The sequence below is a fragment of the Dermochelys coriacea genome, chromosome 1 (genome assembly GCF_009764565.3).
Source record: "Dermochelys coriacea isolate rDerCor1 chromosome 1, rDerCor1.pri.v4, whole genome shotgun sequence".
NCBI classification, from domain to species: domain Eukaryota; kingdom Metazoa; phylum Chordata; order Testudines; family Dermochelyidae; genus Dermochelys; species Dermochelys coriacea.
In genome coordinates, this window is record NC_050068.2 from 314,464,507 (window position 1) to 314,483,738 (window position 19,232).

Sequence of the window (19,232 nt, forward strand, 5' to 3'; positions counted from 1 at the left end):
CTTAGAACAGTGCTTCCTTAGCTCTCGTCCCCTAACACCCCTACTCTACGTTCATTACATTGATGACATCTTCATCATCTGGATCCATGGAAAAGAAGCCTTTGAGGAATTCCACTATGATTTCTACAATTTCCATCCCACCATCAACCTCAGCCTAGACCAATCCACACAAGCGGTCCATTTTCTGGACACTACTGCACTCATAAGCGATGGTCACATAACCACCACCCTATACTGGAAACCTACTGACCGCTATACTTACCTACATGCCTCCAGCTTCCATCCAGGACACACCACACGATCCATTGTCTAAAGCCAAGCTCTAAGATACAACCGCATTTGCTCCAATCGCTCAGACAGAGACAAACACCTACAAGATCTCTATCAAGCATTCTTAAAACTACAGTACCCACCTGCTGAAGTGAAAAAACAGACTGCCAGAGCCAGAAGAGTACCCAGAAGTCAACTACTACAGGACAGGCCCAAGAAAGAAAATAACAGAGCGCCACTAGCTGTCACCTTCAGTCCCCAACTAAAACCTCTCCAGCGCATTCTCAAAGATTTACAGCCTATCCTGAAAAATGATCCCTCACTCTGAGATCTTGGGAGACAGGCCAGTCCTTGCTCACAGACAGCCCCCCAATCTGAAGCAAATACTCTCTAGCAACCATACACCACACAACAAAAACACTAACCTATCCTTGCAACAAAGCCTGATGCCAACTCTGTCCACATGTTTATTCAAGTGACAACATCATAGGACCTAATCGCATTAGCCACGCCATCAGGAGCTCGTTCACCTGCACATCTACCAATGTGATATATGCCATCATGTGTCAGCAATGCCCCTCTGCCATGTACGTTGGCCAAATCGGACAGTCTCTATGCAAAAGAATAAATGGACACAAATCTGATATCAGGAATCGTAACATTCAAAAACTGGTAGAACATTTCAACCTCTCTGGCCACTCAGTAAAAGATTTAAGGGTGGTAATTTTGCAACAGAAAAACTTCAAAAACAGACTCCAAGGAGAAACTGCTGAGCTTGAATTAATATGCAAACTAGATACCATTAACTTGGTTTGAATAGAGACTGGGAGTGGCTGGGTCATTACACATATTGAATCTATTTCCCTAAAGTTAAGTATCCTCACACCTTCTTGTCAACTGACTAAATGGGCCATCATGATTATCACTACAGAAGTTTTTTTCTCCTGCTGATAGGAGCTCATCTTAATTAATTAGCCTCTCACAGTTTGTATGGTAACTTCCAACTTACCTGTATGTATACATAGATCTTCTTACTATATGTTTCATTCTGTGCATCCGATGCAGTGGGCTGTAGCCCACGAAAGCTTATGCTCTAATAAATTTGTTAGTCTCTAAGGTGCCACAGGTACTCCTGTTCTTCTTACTCATTATTACGTTAGCAGAAGATTTAGTAGGAAGAGTTCCACATTTTGCTCCTTGTGGCATCTGAAACCATTTTTCAAACATCCAGCAACAGTTTTTAGGAGGCTGTTCTCCTAAGATTCAACCTTGCCTCAGTGCAAGTTGCTTGTGCTCTGACATGATCTATCAGTCCCTGCTTCAACTCAAAGAGCATCTTATTTTGCAGCACTAGAATAAGTTATTTTGCCAGGTATTTTATAGTACAGCAATTGCTCTTGGTCTGCTTATATATTTTGACAGTTCTAACTACACTACCATGTATGGTCGTGTTCATCTTTTGATGTCCTGGAGAAAACTTGTCTTCGATAGAAAGGGCAATGGTTGCATTCTGGAGGACAAAGCTGGGAGCAATCAGGTATGTCAGAATGAATATAGCCTGGGTAGATCGATCACTTATGCTACTGGCACATAGATTTTGGTTTCTGGGAAGCTGGTTGCAAAGACCCCATGTCTTGTGGTACTTAATGTATTTGTGAGGAGCAAGGTAATAGGTTCCCTGCTGGCTGTGGGCTCTTATGTTACCATATCTACAGCTGATTACCTTTCACATACTTTGCTGGAGGCTCCAATCCTAATATGAACGTCCAAGCCCCCCATGTCACTTGCTCTTAAAGTGTTGAAAAAGAGCTGTTGTGGCATGAACAAGAGCTTAAAAAAAAAATCTTGCAGCAGATGGTATCACCTGTAGCCAACTTAATTCAGCCAAAACAATCTGCTACTGAGAGTGGAGAAGGCTGGAAACCTGATAACTCAGTTTGAGGAAGGAGGGAGTGAAGAGTAGCAATCTGGCACAAACCTTGAGCCTATCATGAAAGAGGCTTCTTATTTATTTTATAGATCACTAAATTATCTACAGTTTGGTGGAGATGTTCTCTGGCACTGCTAGCTAGCAAGTACAAACTAAAACGCTTGGGTGCCTGATATGTGCTGTTACATTCCTGTGATAGTCGACGCATTTGCAGTCTACTTACTGCATGCTAATTTCTTTGGGTGCATTGGGAGGGATTTTCATAAGAAATGGAGTTTGTGGTACTGCTGACAGTGTGTGTAAATTATCATTGAGGAAAGAGAGCCTTGTATTTAAAGCACAGGAGAACTGGGAGTTTGCAGACTTGGGTTTTATTTATAAGATGTATCAAAGACTTCCGTGTAATCTTCAGCAGGTTGCTTAATCTCTGTATTACTGCAGTTTCCTCCATCTGTTACCGTGCCACGGGTAGTTGTAAAGCTAAATTCATGAATGTTGGTAAAGAGATCCTTGAATGGAAGACAACCTGTAATTGCAAAGTATGAGCTCCATTTCAACATGATGAAAACTGAGACCCACCTTTTGCTCACAAACTCTATCATCTTCCTTTTTTCTTGATTTCTGTTAACACTACAGTCCTCTTCATGATTCTGACACTAAAGTTGTGGGGCCTCCCCTTCCTTCACACATTCAAGATGTTGGTCTTTTCTCCACAATATATTAAAATAATCCCTTTGTCTGTCCTGACGCTAAAATACTTGCCAATGTCTTGCTTAGCTTTTGCCTTTGCTTACAACTTCCTCTTTTATGCCCATCCTGATTCCTGTGGTACTCAACTCCAGTCTATCCAGAACATCTAAAATCATCTTTTTTGCCTGTCCCTTCTGCCGCATCACTCTCCTCCTCAAGTCTCTGTGTGAACATCAAAATTCTCATCCCCTTCTTGAAGGGACTGCATCATTCTGCCCATGCCGACATCTCTTTTCTCAGTTCCTGCTACTCCTCTCTTTTGCCCTCTTGCTGTAATGAAGAACCCCTCACCACTCTGTTTCATGCCCCCTTCTTGCTTGGAATGATCTCTCTAGCCCAGTGCATCAAGCATCCTTCTTTCTTCAGATTCAAACACTGAAGCTGCAGAAAGGTGCCCTGACTCAGCGCCCCTGAGTTTTCCATAGCATCTTTGTGTCTGATCTTTGTCTATTTTGATTGCAAGTTCCTTCAAAAAGGGATCCAATTTTTCTTTGTGTCTTGTATAGCTCTGAGCAAATTATTGGTACATCATAAAGAATAATAAAGTATTATCTGAGAATGGAAGTGGGGTTGAAAGAGATGATTTGTGTGTACTCTTAAGTAGTGATTATTACCATGGCAACTAGACACCTGGAATGCAAAAAACATTAAACCCAGTCAGATTTTTTCAAAATAAATAAGCCATAAGTGGCATGAAGCACACTGACTCTGGTGCTGACAAACCACCGTGAAGCATGACTTCCAAAGGTGAAGGCCTTCAGCTGACACTCTTTCCACGATCCTTGAGAGAGCTAGAGGCCAACAGGCCATAGTTACAAACTGAAATCCAGAGGTGAACTTCCAGAGGTGAACTGGAGTGGGGAATGGTTTGAATCTATAAGTCTGGTTTAGGACTATGTCCAGGTTTGCTAGGACTGTAGTTTCACAATCCTTTATTGCATATATTGGCATACACAGTACACTGCTTAAAGGGACATAAACTTATTTGTATATGATTACAGAAAGTATCTGTAAGAAAAAAACAGTATTATATTGCCTACTGATGGACGTCCATTGCTGGAGATTTCTTCCAAAACAGTCATTCTCTTCATATTCAAGTTGAACAGCCTAGTTTTACTTCCTTTTCATCATTTTTATAATAGAGCAGTGGTCTTGAGTGCTAATGAGGCAGTATTTTATCTGCCCATAGATGCTGTTTCCCCTCTATAAAGTATTCTGAAGCTGTCTGATGCAGCCAAAGTGCTGAGCACTTCAGACAATGGAAGGTGAGAGTGCTCAGGTTCTGCTAGAGTGGAGTCAGAACATACAAAATCCAATCCTTAATAGAAAACGTACATTCTTTCAGGGACTCTACCATATGAGTTCTCAATTCTTTAATGATTAGTAATATGTCTGCAATTGATTGCATGTCTGACTTGCCTGAGCCAGTATTGAAAGTGAACCCAGAGCAGTACTCTGTTTAGTCTTGGGATTCAAACTTATGCTATGGCAAACATTTGTTTAAAAAGAAATAAACTTGACTTTCTGTACATTTTTTTTTTAAATACAAGGTTCTGAACCATTACAGTTCACCTTACATAAGTAGTCCGAAGTGTAAGAAGAATAAATATAATGGATATTTTTGTAATCCCTTTCCTTGTTTTTCAGAGGTAAAGGTGCAAAAGAAGAAGATTGAAAACTGTCCTGGAAAATAATTAAGTGCAGTAAAGAAGAATTAGTGAAAAAGTGAATGTAAGTATTTCATTTTTTCACAAATAAAGCAGTTTATAACTGCTAGTGCTGTATGATCAGTAACCATAAAAATGATTCAGTAAACCAGCAGATAATGCCAAAACGAAGACCTAATTTTGAAATCCCAGTACTTTTAGTATTCCTATGGAACTTGGGACTAATTTTGAGCACACCAAGAATGCTCAGTCAGGACTCGTGTGTTTTTTATTAATTGTAAAAAGACAAACTTTAAAAAAAAATCTGTACATTTGTAGCCAGTACTTGACTTACTGTTACCATAGTCTTGTCAGTGTTGTGAGCTATCCATATGTCTCCTTGAAACGAAGAGGCAACCTTGGGCTGTCTGTAAATGTCAATTTTAAACAATCTGTTTAAACACCAATTGGGATCCCTGAGTCCTAAACTGTAGACATATTTTCCATTTCAAATGGGATTTAGGTTTACTTTGTATAATACAGCCCCATATGTAGTATCTATAGTGTGTATTTTTGCACTGAAGATTTGGAATTATAATACAAACTTCAGTGCAATGTTTTTCTATTTCACTGTAAGTAGAGTTTTCAATTCTTGAAGTTTCAGTCTGAGAGCATTACTGCCCTCTGGAAGTAGTTTTTTCAAATCTAGAGACAATTGTTTTCTAACAGTAAGCTAAGAACTCCAGTTAAATCCTTTTAAAAATGTTATTACATCACCATCAGTGTATAACCCATTATCATATTTCATAACTGTTACAGTTTTATTGCAACCTCTATTGAAAGCATATACCATATTTTACTTCTCCTTGGTCTAGGAGTGTTTGATAATATTGTTACATACCTTACCTATATAGTAGCTATGATACCTTTTAATAGGTAGAATTAGAATGCGTTATCTGTGTGTCATAGCCTCTCTGCTGCTAACAGAAGTTCTCCTTTTGCTCAAGTGTGTTTTTGGAACAGAAAGATCTGAGTGAGTTGTATCCTTGCTGTCACCATGGGACGTTCTGCGTGGCTATAATGATAGTGATAACCATGCTGCCACAGACTTCTGCCAGTCTTTTTTTAATTTGCTATATTTTCCCAACAATCTCACCTCCTGTTTCCCATGGCTGCAAGTTTCTGTGAACTTGTAAAATTACTAGCCAGTCAGTAGTGCAAAAACCATCAACCATCTATAAGAGGGCAACCTTGGTTTATAGGATTGTTTTGTCTAGAAGTTATTGGGATCTACTTAAATTGAGATTCATCAGCAACGTATATAAGCCAAAGGTTCATTGATCATGTCTGCACTGAACAAATGTCCATACAGCGCTAACTGGTGCCTGCTCTGCGCATCGTCCGTGTAAGCTTCCTAGAGAAGCTGATGGTTGCAGGATCAAAGTGTAAAAACCTCCTAGCATGCAGTGGAGTTAAACCTGGAAGGATTTCCGAGGCGCTATCACCGGTTGTTCAAGACCTGAAGGTCGGGGGATGATGTCCCTAAGGCATTACAATGACCCTGATTCAGCCAGTGATACTTTTTGAGAATCTAAGGATTTTTGAGTTGTGTGTAGTACTCTGCTCTTATGACTCACCATCTAAATACCACAGTGATATGTGCCTTAGAAACACCAAAGCAAGATATATTTAATGAACAAGTGGCAATAACTATACGTTCAAACTTCCTGAAGTCTCGGGGCGGGGGGCATGGGGAAGGGGGAGCACACTTGTATAGCAGTTGAACTATCATGTCTGCATTCGATTGACTGAGCTGTTTTTCATGTCAGTCTCATCACTTAGTGCCCCATTTCACATTGTTTATTTCCTTCTGTTTTCTGATGCTTCTGATGCAGTAAGCACAATCTTTTAAAGAAATAAACGTGTGGCAGGGTAAAGAGACATTTAGTATAGGGTTTTAATTTCAAATATCTTAAAAGTTAAAAATTGCCCTTCAAAATATATAAAACCTCATGTTTAGGAAATGAGTCACTTTATTCACACACCGAAACTCAGAGTATACAGCAAGCTGCTTTAAATTGATGAAAAGAAAAGGAGTACTTGTGGCACCTTAGAGACTAACAAATTTATTTGAGCATAAGCTTTCGTGAGCTACAGCTCACTTCCACCAAATGCATCCGATGAAGTGAGCTGTAGCTCACGAAAGCTTATGCTCAAATAAATCGGTTAGTCTCTAAGGTGCCACAAGTACTCCTTTTCTTTTTATGAACTGACCAGTCAACCACACACCTCATTTGGAACTGGAAGTATGCAATCAGGCAGCAGAGACACTCCCCTCCCCCCAAAAGGCAAATACTGTTTTAAACGTAAACTCTAAAAAGAGGGGAAAGTTTAACAAAAAAAAAATTGATAAGGTAAGAACTGTTTCTGTGCTTGTTTCATTTACATTAAGATGGTTAAAAGCAGCATTTTTCTTCATAGTAAAGTTTCAAAGCTGTACTAAATCCATGTTCAATTGTAAACTTTTGAAAGAACCATAATGTTTTGTTCAGAATTACAACATTTCAGAGTTATGAACAACCTCCATTCCCAAGATGTTCGTAACTCTGAGGTTCTACTGTATGCCTGTATTGCAGCTGGGAGTGAGCCTCCCCTCCTGGGTAGACAGACTTCCACTAGTGGGGCTCGAGTTAGCATGCTAATGTGGATGTTGTGACTTGGGTGGCCTGTAAGTTTAGCGGGTCTGTGCATTAAATGAGACAGGGATCCAGTGGAAAAAATAGTATAAGATCATGTAATTAACAACTGTATCATAATGCTTATGCACTCAGATTCTAGAACACTTTTTCCTTTTTTATATTTTAAGGAATACATTTGTCTTTCTTGAGATGTAGAAGATCTGCACATTAATCTTTTACTTTCTGGTATTCTTGCCAAATAACCTACCACAGTGTTTAATTTGTGCAATTTAATATCTAATATCAAGGAGATAGTAATGTAAATTCTTAGCATTATAGGAGAGCTGTGGCATCAAGTTCAACTTCAAAATATCAGCCTGCCAGAATGCTTAATAACATTTTGATCTTCAAGAGTGGTCTCACAATATTAGCTAATCCTCACAGAACACCTATCAGGTAAGTATTATTTATAGATGAGGAAACTGAAGCAGTGTTTAAAGCCAGCATTTTCAAAGTTGTGTGCTGAAGATTAGACGCCTAACTAACTAGCCTGTTTGTCAGAGGGGATGGACACACTTAGCTGTCGTAGACTTCTATTGGCGCTTCAAGTGTTTGCACTCCTGAAATTCAGGCCAGTTATTTTGATGCCTCAATATGAATTTAGGCTCTAAATCTGAGGCCCCAAGGTTTGGGAGTGTTGACCAAAATGAGTGTCCTGGCCAAAGAGAGGGCCTGTTAGATCCAAGACTGCAATTCAGGAGTTCTTGGTTCCCAGGAGCTCAAAGCCTTGGGGTTGCACCCCTTTTCATAGTATCAGGCAAAGAATTCTTGTTGGAGCAGCAAAAGTAACGAGGAATGTGCACAATATAGGCAAGCCTGGGAGGATCTTCCTTTGAAGATTTTATTGAGCAGGGGGTGTATGAGGGCTGTGTAAAGAGGGAAAGGTGCGTGAATTTGGAAGGCAAATATAATGACAGTTAATTTATCCACCTTCCACTGTTAATTTCATTAAAAATGTGAGTTTGTAATACCAATAAAATAAAAACCAGCAGGATCTTACTAAAGGGGAAAAGGCAAAATGCCACATTTATTGTGAATACAGAAAGAATCATAGTAAGCAGTTAGTTATAGCTATAACATTCCATTCCATTTCAATTACACACACACACACACACACACACAGGTTCTGCCAGGTTGTTATCATAGTTACCAGCCTTAGAGTTGCTCATGCCGAGCCACTGGCCAGGTGGCCTGGACATAAGGGGGCCTTGTCAGATGCTCATCTGATGCTCCTGGAAATTGGTTTGCAGAATCAGACCCCAAAGTTCGTGCTTTCTAGAGTCCATTTTTATAGGAATTTCTTCCTATGCCAGTCTATGGGAATTGCTTCATCATGCTGTTGCTGAATCAATCAGCGGGTGGCACATTCCTGACGGCTCTGTGCTGCCAGATATTATCTTGTTCTTTGGTTCTCCCATTCTTGAGGCTGTTGGGTGGATTCCAGTCTGCCCTCCAGGGGTCCTCTGGTTATTTCCACTTGACGCCTTCTTCAGCCAATGGACACTGGATTCTTAGGCTGACACCTCCCTGATCATTCAGTTATTATCCACACCAAGCATCCATCCACATACATCCTCTATCTCTATTTTAATCACAATTGTTAACAAAGCGAGCTGAATACATCAAAAGGGCGGGGAGTCTCTGGGTGCTGTTTCTGTTGTTACAGAGTATTGCTTTGAGTCTCCCTCTGTGTGAGTAGTTGTTGTTATAAAGAATTGCTTTGAGATCAGACTCTGTCTTAGAATGTACGAACACAATTAGCAGCTTGCAAGTTTCACACAGAGAGGGAGAGAAACAGTACCAAAAACCAAGAGACCTCTTAATTAGTAATACCCTGGAATTTAAACTATGGGGAATCAAACTCATTTGTGATTTTAATACAGAACTTCTTTAATATGATCCAACAAGTTACCTTGTTATTGCTGATGTACTTTCTGCTCCTCTTTCCCCATTCTGTTACACAGTTAGCACAGTGGAATAATTGGGCTGGAGAACAAATTTGCCATGCTGTTTGGCCATAACAAAAGAAAAGAGCATTGGGATATTAAATGAGCAATGTGTCCCATTCAGCATGTCATTTAATGTATTGCTAAGCACAATTTTAGTTAAAATGTGGAATTTATTTTTAAGTGCATTGTTATGTCATATAAATGGTTATTAGATACCTGTTTGCGTTCTGAAATTCTGTGTATTATACAGCACCTTTGTACTGGTGAGTGACACACTGAACTTACAAAAAAGAAAAGGAATATTTGTGGCACCTTAGAGACTAACAAATTTATTTGAGCATAAGCTTTCGTGAGCTACAGCTCACTTCATGTAGCTCACGAAAACTTATGCTCAAATAAAATTTAGTCTCTAAGGTGCCACAAGTACTCCTTTTCTTTTTGCGAATACAGACTAACACGGCTGCTACTCTGAAAACTGAGCTTACAGTGCTACATCATTCCCTTCTCACTATTGCAGAGCAGGTGGGAAACTAAACAAAACTGCAGCAAAAGGCTTTTGGCTGATAGGGATTGTTACATGGGGAGGTAAAAACCTAGAGTACAAAGAAAGGGTCTCAACTGATTGAACAGCACAGAGCAGGCACATACAGCTGAAGTAATACTCGGCATTTTCTGGATTTCAAATTCAGAGAACTTCATTGCTGCTTTGGCCCTACTTGGAGTGAATAAATGCTACTGCCAGGAACAAAACCCAAAACAGAGCAGGAGAAAAGGATTAAAAAGGAGAAAGTGATGACTCTCACCCCCATCTCAATCCCCCTTAGAGCACTCAGCTCTCCCCCACCAACAGCCATGTGTTCTGTTTTTATAAATAACTAAGCATTTGAAATGTTCAGCGTAGGCTGGGTATGCATTGATACCGTATTAGAAGAATGCAGACATCTACAGAGAAATGCTAAAGCAAAATTAAACTCTAATTTATTTTTGGACTGGATTGTGTCATCCTATAGGGATATATGGAGAGGAACAAAGCAAAACTAAGCCTCCATAGTGTTCAAGAAACCAGTTAGGAAACTGTGGGCACACTAGAATGGAATTTAAGATCAGTCATGTAGGTTACTATTTTAAAGCTGAACCACAGCTTTTCTGGTTCTCATTTTGTTGTGGCTTCACTGAACAATTTCTATTTAATGCACCACATACTTCCTTTTCCCCTTAAATGTGAGTGAATAAAAATCTGCTATTTTTATCAGCCATAAAAAGTAATCTGTAGACAACATGAAAGAGATAGTACTAACACCACGTTTCCGATTGGCTACTGATGTCTACTGAATATTTAAAAAAAAAAAAAAAAAAAAAAAAGAGAGAGAGAGACAGAGATTAAAAACAAGTACGGTATGTAGCTAAGCAGCCTTTGAAGAGTCCATCTATGAAAAATAGTTGATGACATTGATTCTAGAGCCTCAAAATATATTTTCAAAAAAGCCCTAATTTATAGATGTCTTTGGAAGGTTGGGATTTTCAGGTTACAATGCAAATTTGGGAAATCTAGGTTCCCTGAGTCAACTCCCACTGCATTTGTCTGGTGTTTTTCTTCTGGACTGAAAGACCACTCTCCTATTTAATAACTGATACCTGTTTAAATGTGTCTCACATACATAAGCTATTTAGTATTCTGATTAAATCTCCATGCAGCTTCCTTCTAAGATGTTACACAGTTTTTTCTTTTCTCCACCTATTTTTAACTATTGGACAAAGATAACACTCCCTTATGACCATTGGTGCTTGGGTCAGAGTGAAACCAAATCTTTTTGTTTCAGATAAGTAAACACCACTGGTGTGAGCAAGCACTGATATGGGCACCAATCTTTTTCTTTTCTTGCTTAAGGAAACTGCTGTCTACAACATTCATCTGACTGGTGTAGAGGAAGTTTGTGAGCATGCAGTGCCTGCTGTGATTGTAGAATTACTTATGGATGATGAGGCATCCCATTGTTGTTGGGTGTAATTCACCCTTCCCCCCCTGCCCACAGAACCCCACGCATTTAACTTTGTCCAGGGATCTCTCTAGTTGCTGATGTAGCAATGTGTAGACCCTTTTCTCTTCACCCTGCCTCCCTTTTTGCCCACCCCATGACTTTCTGTTCCAGCCCATAGACTGAAATAATGACCACTGCTACTCTGCAACCCCCTATAGGGGGTTTTAGACACTGGCCCTATATAATCACATAGACAAAATTCCAAATCCTCATACCCCAGACTATTTTGGTTTGGTGCAGAAACTGCCTCTGGTACGAAGGAGTTATGGCAAGCACTTAAACTTGGCAGTTTAAATGCTATGGAGGGTCTTGTAAAAAGAAAAGGAGTCCTTGTGGCACCTTAGAGACTAACACATTTATTTGAGCATAAGCTTTCGTGAATTTGTTAGTCTCTAAGGTGCCACAAGTACTCCTTTTCTTTTTGCGAATACAGACTAACACGGCTGCTACTCTGAAACCTGTCATTATGCAAGAGGGTTGTGTGTGGGCTTTCTGGAACATCAGTGTATTTCACTACAGTGATTTAAGCAATTGTTTGATATGAACAGATGTGAACTGAAACATTGTAATTATAAATCAAAACAGCTTACATTAGCATGTCAATTTGTTTTCAATATACTTCCTCCACCACTCTCCACCTTTACCACCACTACTTTTGTGCTAACGAACATGAAAAAATGCCCTGGGCTCTCAGGATTTTTATGCTGTTTATATGAATATATTTGTAAAAGCCAATATGATTTTTTTCTCCACTTGCAGACTGTAAATTAGTATTTATGAACTGTGAAATATATGAACATTAGTTCAGTTTAATAATGAAAATCCTCACTTATTAGGGCAGAAATAGGGATTAAATAATATTTGTCTCCTTCGTAATTTTATGCCAAACTCAATGTAAGTACTAGTCAAGTAAATCATTTAATGTTGACGTTAAGTGTGTTCATAAAAAAGATCCTGTTTGAGTTTAGATACTTCTTTGTACATTAATGTTTTTTATATTTGACTTTTCTGTTACTATAACCTTTAATTTGACTTTGCAAAGTATGATAAATTAATGACCCCCAAAAGAGGAAGTAAGGTCTAGATTTAAATACCAACCTTTTTATTAGAGTCAGCCTCTAAAAAGGTTTTTTTTAAAGTTATTTTAAAAGGATACATAGTATATAAGCTGGTTTACATTTGGGTGCTTTACACAGAATGACATGAGTTCCATTTGTGGCTAGCTCAAATGAACACAGAGCAGAATCTGTCTGTAGAACTTTTGAGTTGGGAGTTACGATGTTACACAATGTTTATGAAATAAACAATATTTTTTAAAATGTCTAAAAATATCCAGACAATTGTTTGAAAAATATGATGGCTGATCATGTGAGAACTGGGTAAAACTAACTTTTGTTTTCAAAGCATGCTGGGGTTTTTTTGTTTTGTTTTTTCAACATGAGGATGGAGGGCTTTCTACATAGGAGATGCTTGAAGGAATGGATAGGTTTGGGGCCACGGCTGATTATCTTAGAGTGGTGATCACCTTAGGTTTTTTTCTGAAAGAAGTTTTTTTTGTGGAAATGTGCTCACAAATTGTCACCTTGTCACCTTGATAGCTTAGGTGCTGGACAACAATTACAGTAGAATTTAGCATGCCTATGGGGGGGATATATTCTGACTCTTTGCTCTCTTCCTTTTTTTCCTTCTCCCTTTTTTTGAGGTGGTTTATTCTTTTATGACTGTCTTCTACTCTCTCCAAACTCCTATGGTGGAGAATTCCTGTAAGGGCAAGGGATGGAAATGCCATTTCTAGGCATTATTGAGGAAACAGGGCTGGGGTTTAGACTTGAATGTAGTCTTCCATATTTGGGGCCCACTACTAAGAAAGCTGTGTCCTATGTGCCTTAAATCTTGTCTAGGACAGGTAGTCTCTGAGGGTATGTCTACACTGCATCTGGAAATCAGCCTTCCAGCCTGGGGAGACAGATTCATTCTAGCAGGGCTCAAGCTTGTGCACTACAATAGAAGTAGACTACTCTTCTCTCACACCTAGAGCTGCAACATCTACATTGCTATTTTTAATGTGCTAACTTGAGCCCAGTGACCCCGAGTCTGTCTACCTGGAGTGGGAGGCTTGCTGCCAGCTGCAGTTTAAACATACCTCAAGCGCCTTGTTCTGTCCCAGTAAGGGCATTGTAGATCAGGACTGAGTATGAAATTCAGTCTGTAAATAGAGAGCCAGTGAAGTTTGTAGAGCACTGATGTCATGTGTTCACATCTGCTTTTGTTGGACATTAAGTGTGCTACCAGGGTGGATTGATTTAAATCAACAATTTTAATCATGTTTTAAATCAGCAAGCAGGAAACCTTGATTTAAATTAGCAATTTTAATGGTGTTTTCCATTTTTGTACTTGTACTTTTTAGATATTTTCTTAGATTGATTTTCGTTGATCGGTAACCATTAAAGCATGTTGATTTGCAACGAAACATAACCTAACTGTGGTGCATTTTTGCTAGCCAAGAGAGTACATTGTATCTATACATATTTATTAAAGCAGTTATGTAGCTTAACTAACACTTATTCCAATTTAATTTTTACACTTTTATTACGTTAGAAAATGGTGAATAATGCATTTCTTGTTTGTTAGATTAATTTTTTACTTGTGATTGGTGTCAGGCTCTGTTTGGATGGAAATTTAAATTCAATTAAGAGAGCACAAAAATAGCTTTTTTTATTTAATAAAAAAAACTACCTTGTGCTGGATACAAACTTTTTTCTCATCTAAACGTGTTTTTCATTTAAAACTCTTTTATTAAACAATGCAAGTATTAATATAGTTAGTCAATTGAAAAAAGAAAAGGAGTACTTGTGGCACCTTAGAGACTAACACATTTATTTGAGCATAAGCTTTCGTGAGCTACAGTTCACTTCATCGGAGTGACTAACATGGCTGTTGGTGAATTGAAGTGATTGTTTCTGCTAACCATGTGCTTCAGGATTTTAGAACTAGTAGGTCTCATCCTCTTACATCTAGTTTTTATTCATAGATTGGAAGAGACCAAGCTTTCCTGCTTTCAACTTCTGATTGGTTTTTAACTTTGAATGAAGTAGTCATTGAGCTCAACTAGATGAATAAACTGAAATGAAGAAAAAATTCTCTCTTCACCTGCAGAATAGGCTTCTGCTCTCAAAAGCTGGTTTAACACTTTAAAAAACCATTAGCTTGATTCCAAGTGATTAGCAAGTGACTTCGCTTAGTTTATTGGTTTGAATTTCCGTAAAGTTTTCCAGCAAATAAGTACTGCTTTAATATTATTTCTGGTATTTAATTAAAATGATTTTAATATATTATAATAAATATAGGGCTTAACAAAGGTTGTCAATTTAGAATTTAATTTTCAATGTTTGTTTTTAAAAGAACCTGTATTTAATTTAAATTTTTAAAAAACGTTGATTTTTGTCCACCCTTGTGCTGCAGCTGCATGCTGCATCAATTGCAGTTTTATAGTTGCACTTGTATTCATACCCTGATGATTCATAATGGCAAATTCCTAATATTAGAGGAAGGGATGGAGTACCTTGATTAATCAAAGTTGGTAAACGTTGTTCCTCACCACTGATGCAGTTGTGTCTAGCTATCTTATCTTAATGAGTAGGTCATATGCCCTCAAATTTAAATATTTTCATTGTAGTAAACAGAACTGTTTAATATAGTTAATGTCAAGAAGAAGAAATCATAAAAATCCTTTCTAGAAAGCATTTGCTAGGATGCTTGATACAAAGATTGGGAGAAACTCATAGACCTCAAGTTCAGATGGGACCATCATGATCATCTAGTCTGACCTCCTGCACATTACAGGCCACAGAACCTCGACCACCCACTCCTGTAATAGACCCCTAACCTCTGGCTGAGTTACTAAAGTCCTCAAATCATGATTTAAAGACTTCAAGTTATGGAGAATCCACCATTTACACTAGAAACTGTCTGGGCTTGACTGACACTCTGCTCTGCACTGGCTTCCACTTCATCACAGAGCCTCTGAAGGTAGAAAGACAGCCAGTGGGAATCTGCACTGGAACAAAGCAATTCAAACTTTACCTCAGGGACCTACAGCAGGCCAAAGCTCACTAGTGAAGGTGTGGGGTCAGAGCAACCAAGGGGTGTGCTGATTTATGCCTTCGTGGGCAGTTCACAGTCTTTGTCCCAGCTGATTCAAATCAGGCCCAGTGTATTTAAACTTTCCCTTGAACTGACAAAATATTATCTGGTATAATTGTGACAGATGGCCTACCTCTGTTTGCATAATAAAGTATTACCAAAGAAGTTTCATATAAAGTAGTTAACCCTACAAAGGAGAAGTTAAAGGATACATGTATAAGGAGAAATGGAGCAGCCATGGGGACCCTAAAAGCCCCCCTAGATACATTAATGGAAATCAATACTTGAAAGGGTGCCAAGTACCAAGAAGGAGAAAACAAGTAGCTGGCATAAACTGGGAGTTAAAGACTGACACTTTGTAGAGTATTTCCTAATGTCCAGGTAGGTATGTGACATGATTTAAAAGAAACAAATGTCCTAAACCAAATGTATTGTCTCACTGTTGTAAGTGAATATGGAAGCAAGGAAATAACCATCCTATGCAGAGGTAGCCATCTCCCCATGAAAAGGAGGAGAGTATATAATGGATGGACATGGCATGTAGGTGTTTTCTCTGACAAGTGTGAGAGACCGCACTTCTGTTCTAAGTTCAGATAACCTCATATTCTATAACTTTAATTGTAGCATCATTCTAACTATGTTGACTGGAGGTGTTTAAGTATATTTATTTTATCATTTGCTCTCATTTTGGTAAAATCACATATAAAACCAGTTTGTTTTAAGAAGAATTAAAATGTGTACTTGCTGGCTGGGCAAGTTGTTGCGTGACTCACTTGAAGAAACAAGTTTCAGAGTAGCAGCCGTGTTAGTTTGTATTCGCAAAAAGAAAAGGAATACTTGTGGCACCTTAGAGACTAATAAATTTATTAGAGCATAAGCTTTCGTGAGCTACAGTCCAAATGCATCCGATGAAGTGAGCTGTAGCTCACGAAAGCTTATGCTCTAATAAATTTGTTAGTCTCTAAGGTGCCACAAGTACTCCTTTTCTTTTTGAAGAAACAAAACTCTGACATTGTGGGAAGGTAATTCAGCCTATGTATGTGGCAGGTTGTGGCATTCCTCTGGAGACTACAAAACAGCTGGGAAAAGCGACTGGTCACAGAGAGGGCTCAGGAACTGCAGGGGCACAAGTGATTGTTGCAATATCTTATTATACATTTCTTTATTTAGCTTTGATGCACGGTTTGTTGAAAAGACACTTGTAACCTTATTCTGCCAAGTTCCCCCCCCCCCCCTTTTTTTAACTACAATTTTTAAATTTCACTATGTATTAACTTCTTTGCCAAGGAAGGTAGTCTGATAGCCTGCAAGGTTAGTGCTCACACTTCCCAGCACTGAAGTTTGCAGTTTATATTTATAATACTGTTGCATATGAGCAGTGTGCTGTGCTGTGTTGTGATCGTGGACTCGGGAAGAATATGGAGAGTAGAATCTTTGCTTAAGGCTGTGTCCTTGGGGTACACCAGATCAAGGAGCTGTTAGATTGCAGTTGTTAGACTTCTCTAAGATCTTCATTTTTGCTTCATATCATTCTCCTGCACTGGGAAATGCCTAAGCTTTTAAGAGGTGTAAATCCATCCAAATTGTAGTCATAAGTGCAAATTTTATTAAAATTGTTTTTCTGTCAGTGTATGAGGGTTCTCTGTAAATTGGATTACCAAATAATTTTGTACCAGACGATCCTGTTTACATTATGAGTGAAAGATTATTTTACATATCTGAATAAAGAGTAAATTGAGCTATTATATGCAGTTGCCAGGAATGATCAGAAATTTTCTGGCTTGTGCTTCTTAGTTGGAGAGCTGCCTGTTACCCTTCCTTTTTATTCTTCATAAATAAAATGCCTTCCTTGAAGGAATCAAGATTCAAGAGGGTAAATGCCATATTATTATTCCTATCACAATCACTTATTTTTATAGGGCTCTCATTAAAGACCTATAGAGACCAAAATGGCAATACATACATGTGCCAAACCAGAAAGGATTAAAATGGAGTCAAGAGTGGTGGTACCATAGAACTGAAGCGCTCTTGTTCTGGAGTAAACAGCTTATAAAAATCTTGTGATGCACATGCACAACACGTGGAGAGTTGCCCATATCTCTGTGGAGTTCTGTTTTAAGAGCAATGGAATGCTATGGCCCATATAGAGTAACCAGCTCAGCCAACCTGGCCTGCTAACTCACTTAGTGGCATTAATGGGCCTTATGTTAGCGGTAGCAGAAAGAGATTGATCTGGCAGGGAAAGCTGCCTTTTAGCATAATGGAAGAAGACATTACTGTGTGCCATTGCTTACAGGATGTAATAGGAGTAAGGAAATCTATCGGCAAGGGATGGGAAGTACAATTGCTCCAGTCCAGCTCTTTGGTCAGGTGGCTGTCTAGGAGATAGACCAAATTCAAACCATGGTTAAAACTGGCTCAAGACTGACAATAGCATCTCTCAGAGCATTGGGAAAGAGAACTAGTGATCAATTTAAAAATATATATTATTAAAGTTAAGGAACCTGCTATCTATGAAAATATAATGGTGATTAGGAGCAGTCAATATCTGAAGGTACAGGGTAATCTTTCGTTGATCTTGGAGAGGGAAAACAAGAGATTAACAGAGGCCTGAAATGAACAAAGGGAGGACTCATTGCGTCTTCTCTAGATTCAATAGCTTATGCATCCAAGAGTATGATTTTCAAAGACATCCCTACTGAGAGAGAGCAGCTTAGCAGGCAAGGTTGAGAGAGTCTATTACAAAGTTTTCATAGGTTTGGAACAATGGTATTCTAAAGAACAGATCACCCAGAGAACATAAAGGAAGCTTCTCAAAGGTCTATGAATCTGATTCTCAAATGTGTCTGAAAACCCTGGGAGACCAGTTTACGCTGTTACAAGCACCTCAGCACAGAAAACTAGCTATACTGTTAAGCAATATTTAGATATATATTTAACAAATACTTCCTTGGTAAGCAACATGTTTGTGGTACAGCAGTGATGGTGGACTGATGAAACCCATTGTTCACAAGTTGCTAACGGCCGTTGTAGAGGCTATAAATGAAGTAAAATTTACACTAAGGTAGCTTCTCCTTCCCTGCCTCTTCATTTTTCATTGTTATTAATGGAGCAGTAAGAATTTGTATATTGAATAAGAATGGGACTTTACTTTTGAACATCATCTCTACAGGTGGGCTATTCATTAGTCTCAGGGCAAAGTACGAAGGTGACATTAAACAAAGTGTTCCCTGCAGTCATGCAGTGACTATTTACATGAAAGGGTAAAGCTCTCTTGGTAAATGAGGAAGGAATGAGTCTGTCAACTTTTTTAGGACCTTATCAACCTGAAAAGATTTGGTGGGAGACAGATTTTTACCTGACTTTATTAGATTTAGGATTAAGGAAACCATCTGCAGTAACAGATTGGATTTGTATGAGGCAGACTGGTAGCTGGTGGCAGAGAGAGTGTAGGAGTTATAGAATGCCTCAAGGATTATCATAACACTTAATAGTGGTAATCTAAATAGGAATGGAATACGTAGTCACATTCTACGTATGCTGGGCAAAGAAACTGCAGTGTGCAAATGGACATTTGAGTGGAGGAACATAAAGCTATCTAGGATTAACTGATTTTAGAGCCCCTTTGTGTGCAAAAGTGTCTGCCAGTGGCTGATAATAAGTTCTGGCTGAAATGTGCTGCCTGATGGAAAAAAATATTGATTGAATCTTATTTAGTGTTTGTGGGCTGTGGCATATCTGACATGGTCCAGGCCTGGAAATAGAAG

The 19,232-nt window shown here is 38.7% G+C and overlaps 1 protein-coding gene and 1 long non-coding RNA gene across 3 annotated transcripts in view; one reads left to right on the forward strand and one right to left on the reverse strand.

The window, feature by feature from the left end:
* PLXNB2 (plexin B2) overlaps positions 1-19,232 on the forward strand; it is a 362,828-nt gene that overhangs the window by 209,221 nt on the left and 134,375 nt on the right. For both annotated transcript variants that reach the window (XM_043495909.1, XM_043495912.1), the window contains one exon: positions 4,600-4,681. The gene's annotated coding sequence lies outside the window, so the exon portion shown is untranslated. The remainder of the gene's footprint in view (positions 1-4,599; positions 4,682-19,232) is intronic.
* Positions 15,128-19,232, reverse strand: part of LOC122456505 — a 35,641-nt gene continuing 31,536 nt past the window's right edge. The window contains exon 6 of the long non-coding RNA XR_006275428.1: positions 15,128-15,139. This is a non-coding gene — a long non-coding RNA (uncharacterized LOC122456505). The remainder of the gene's footprint in view (positions 15,140-19,232) is intronic.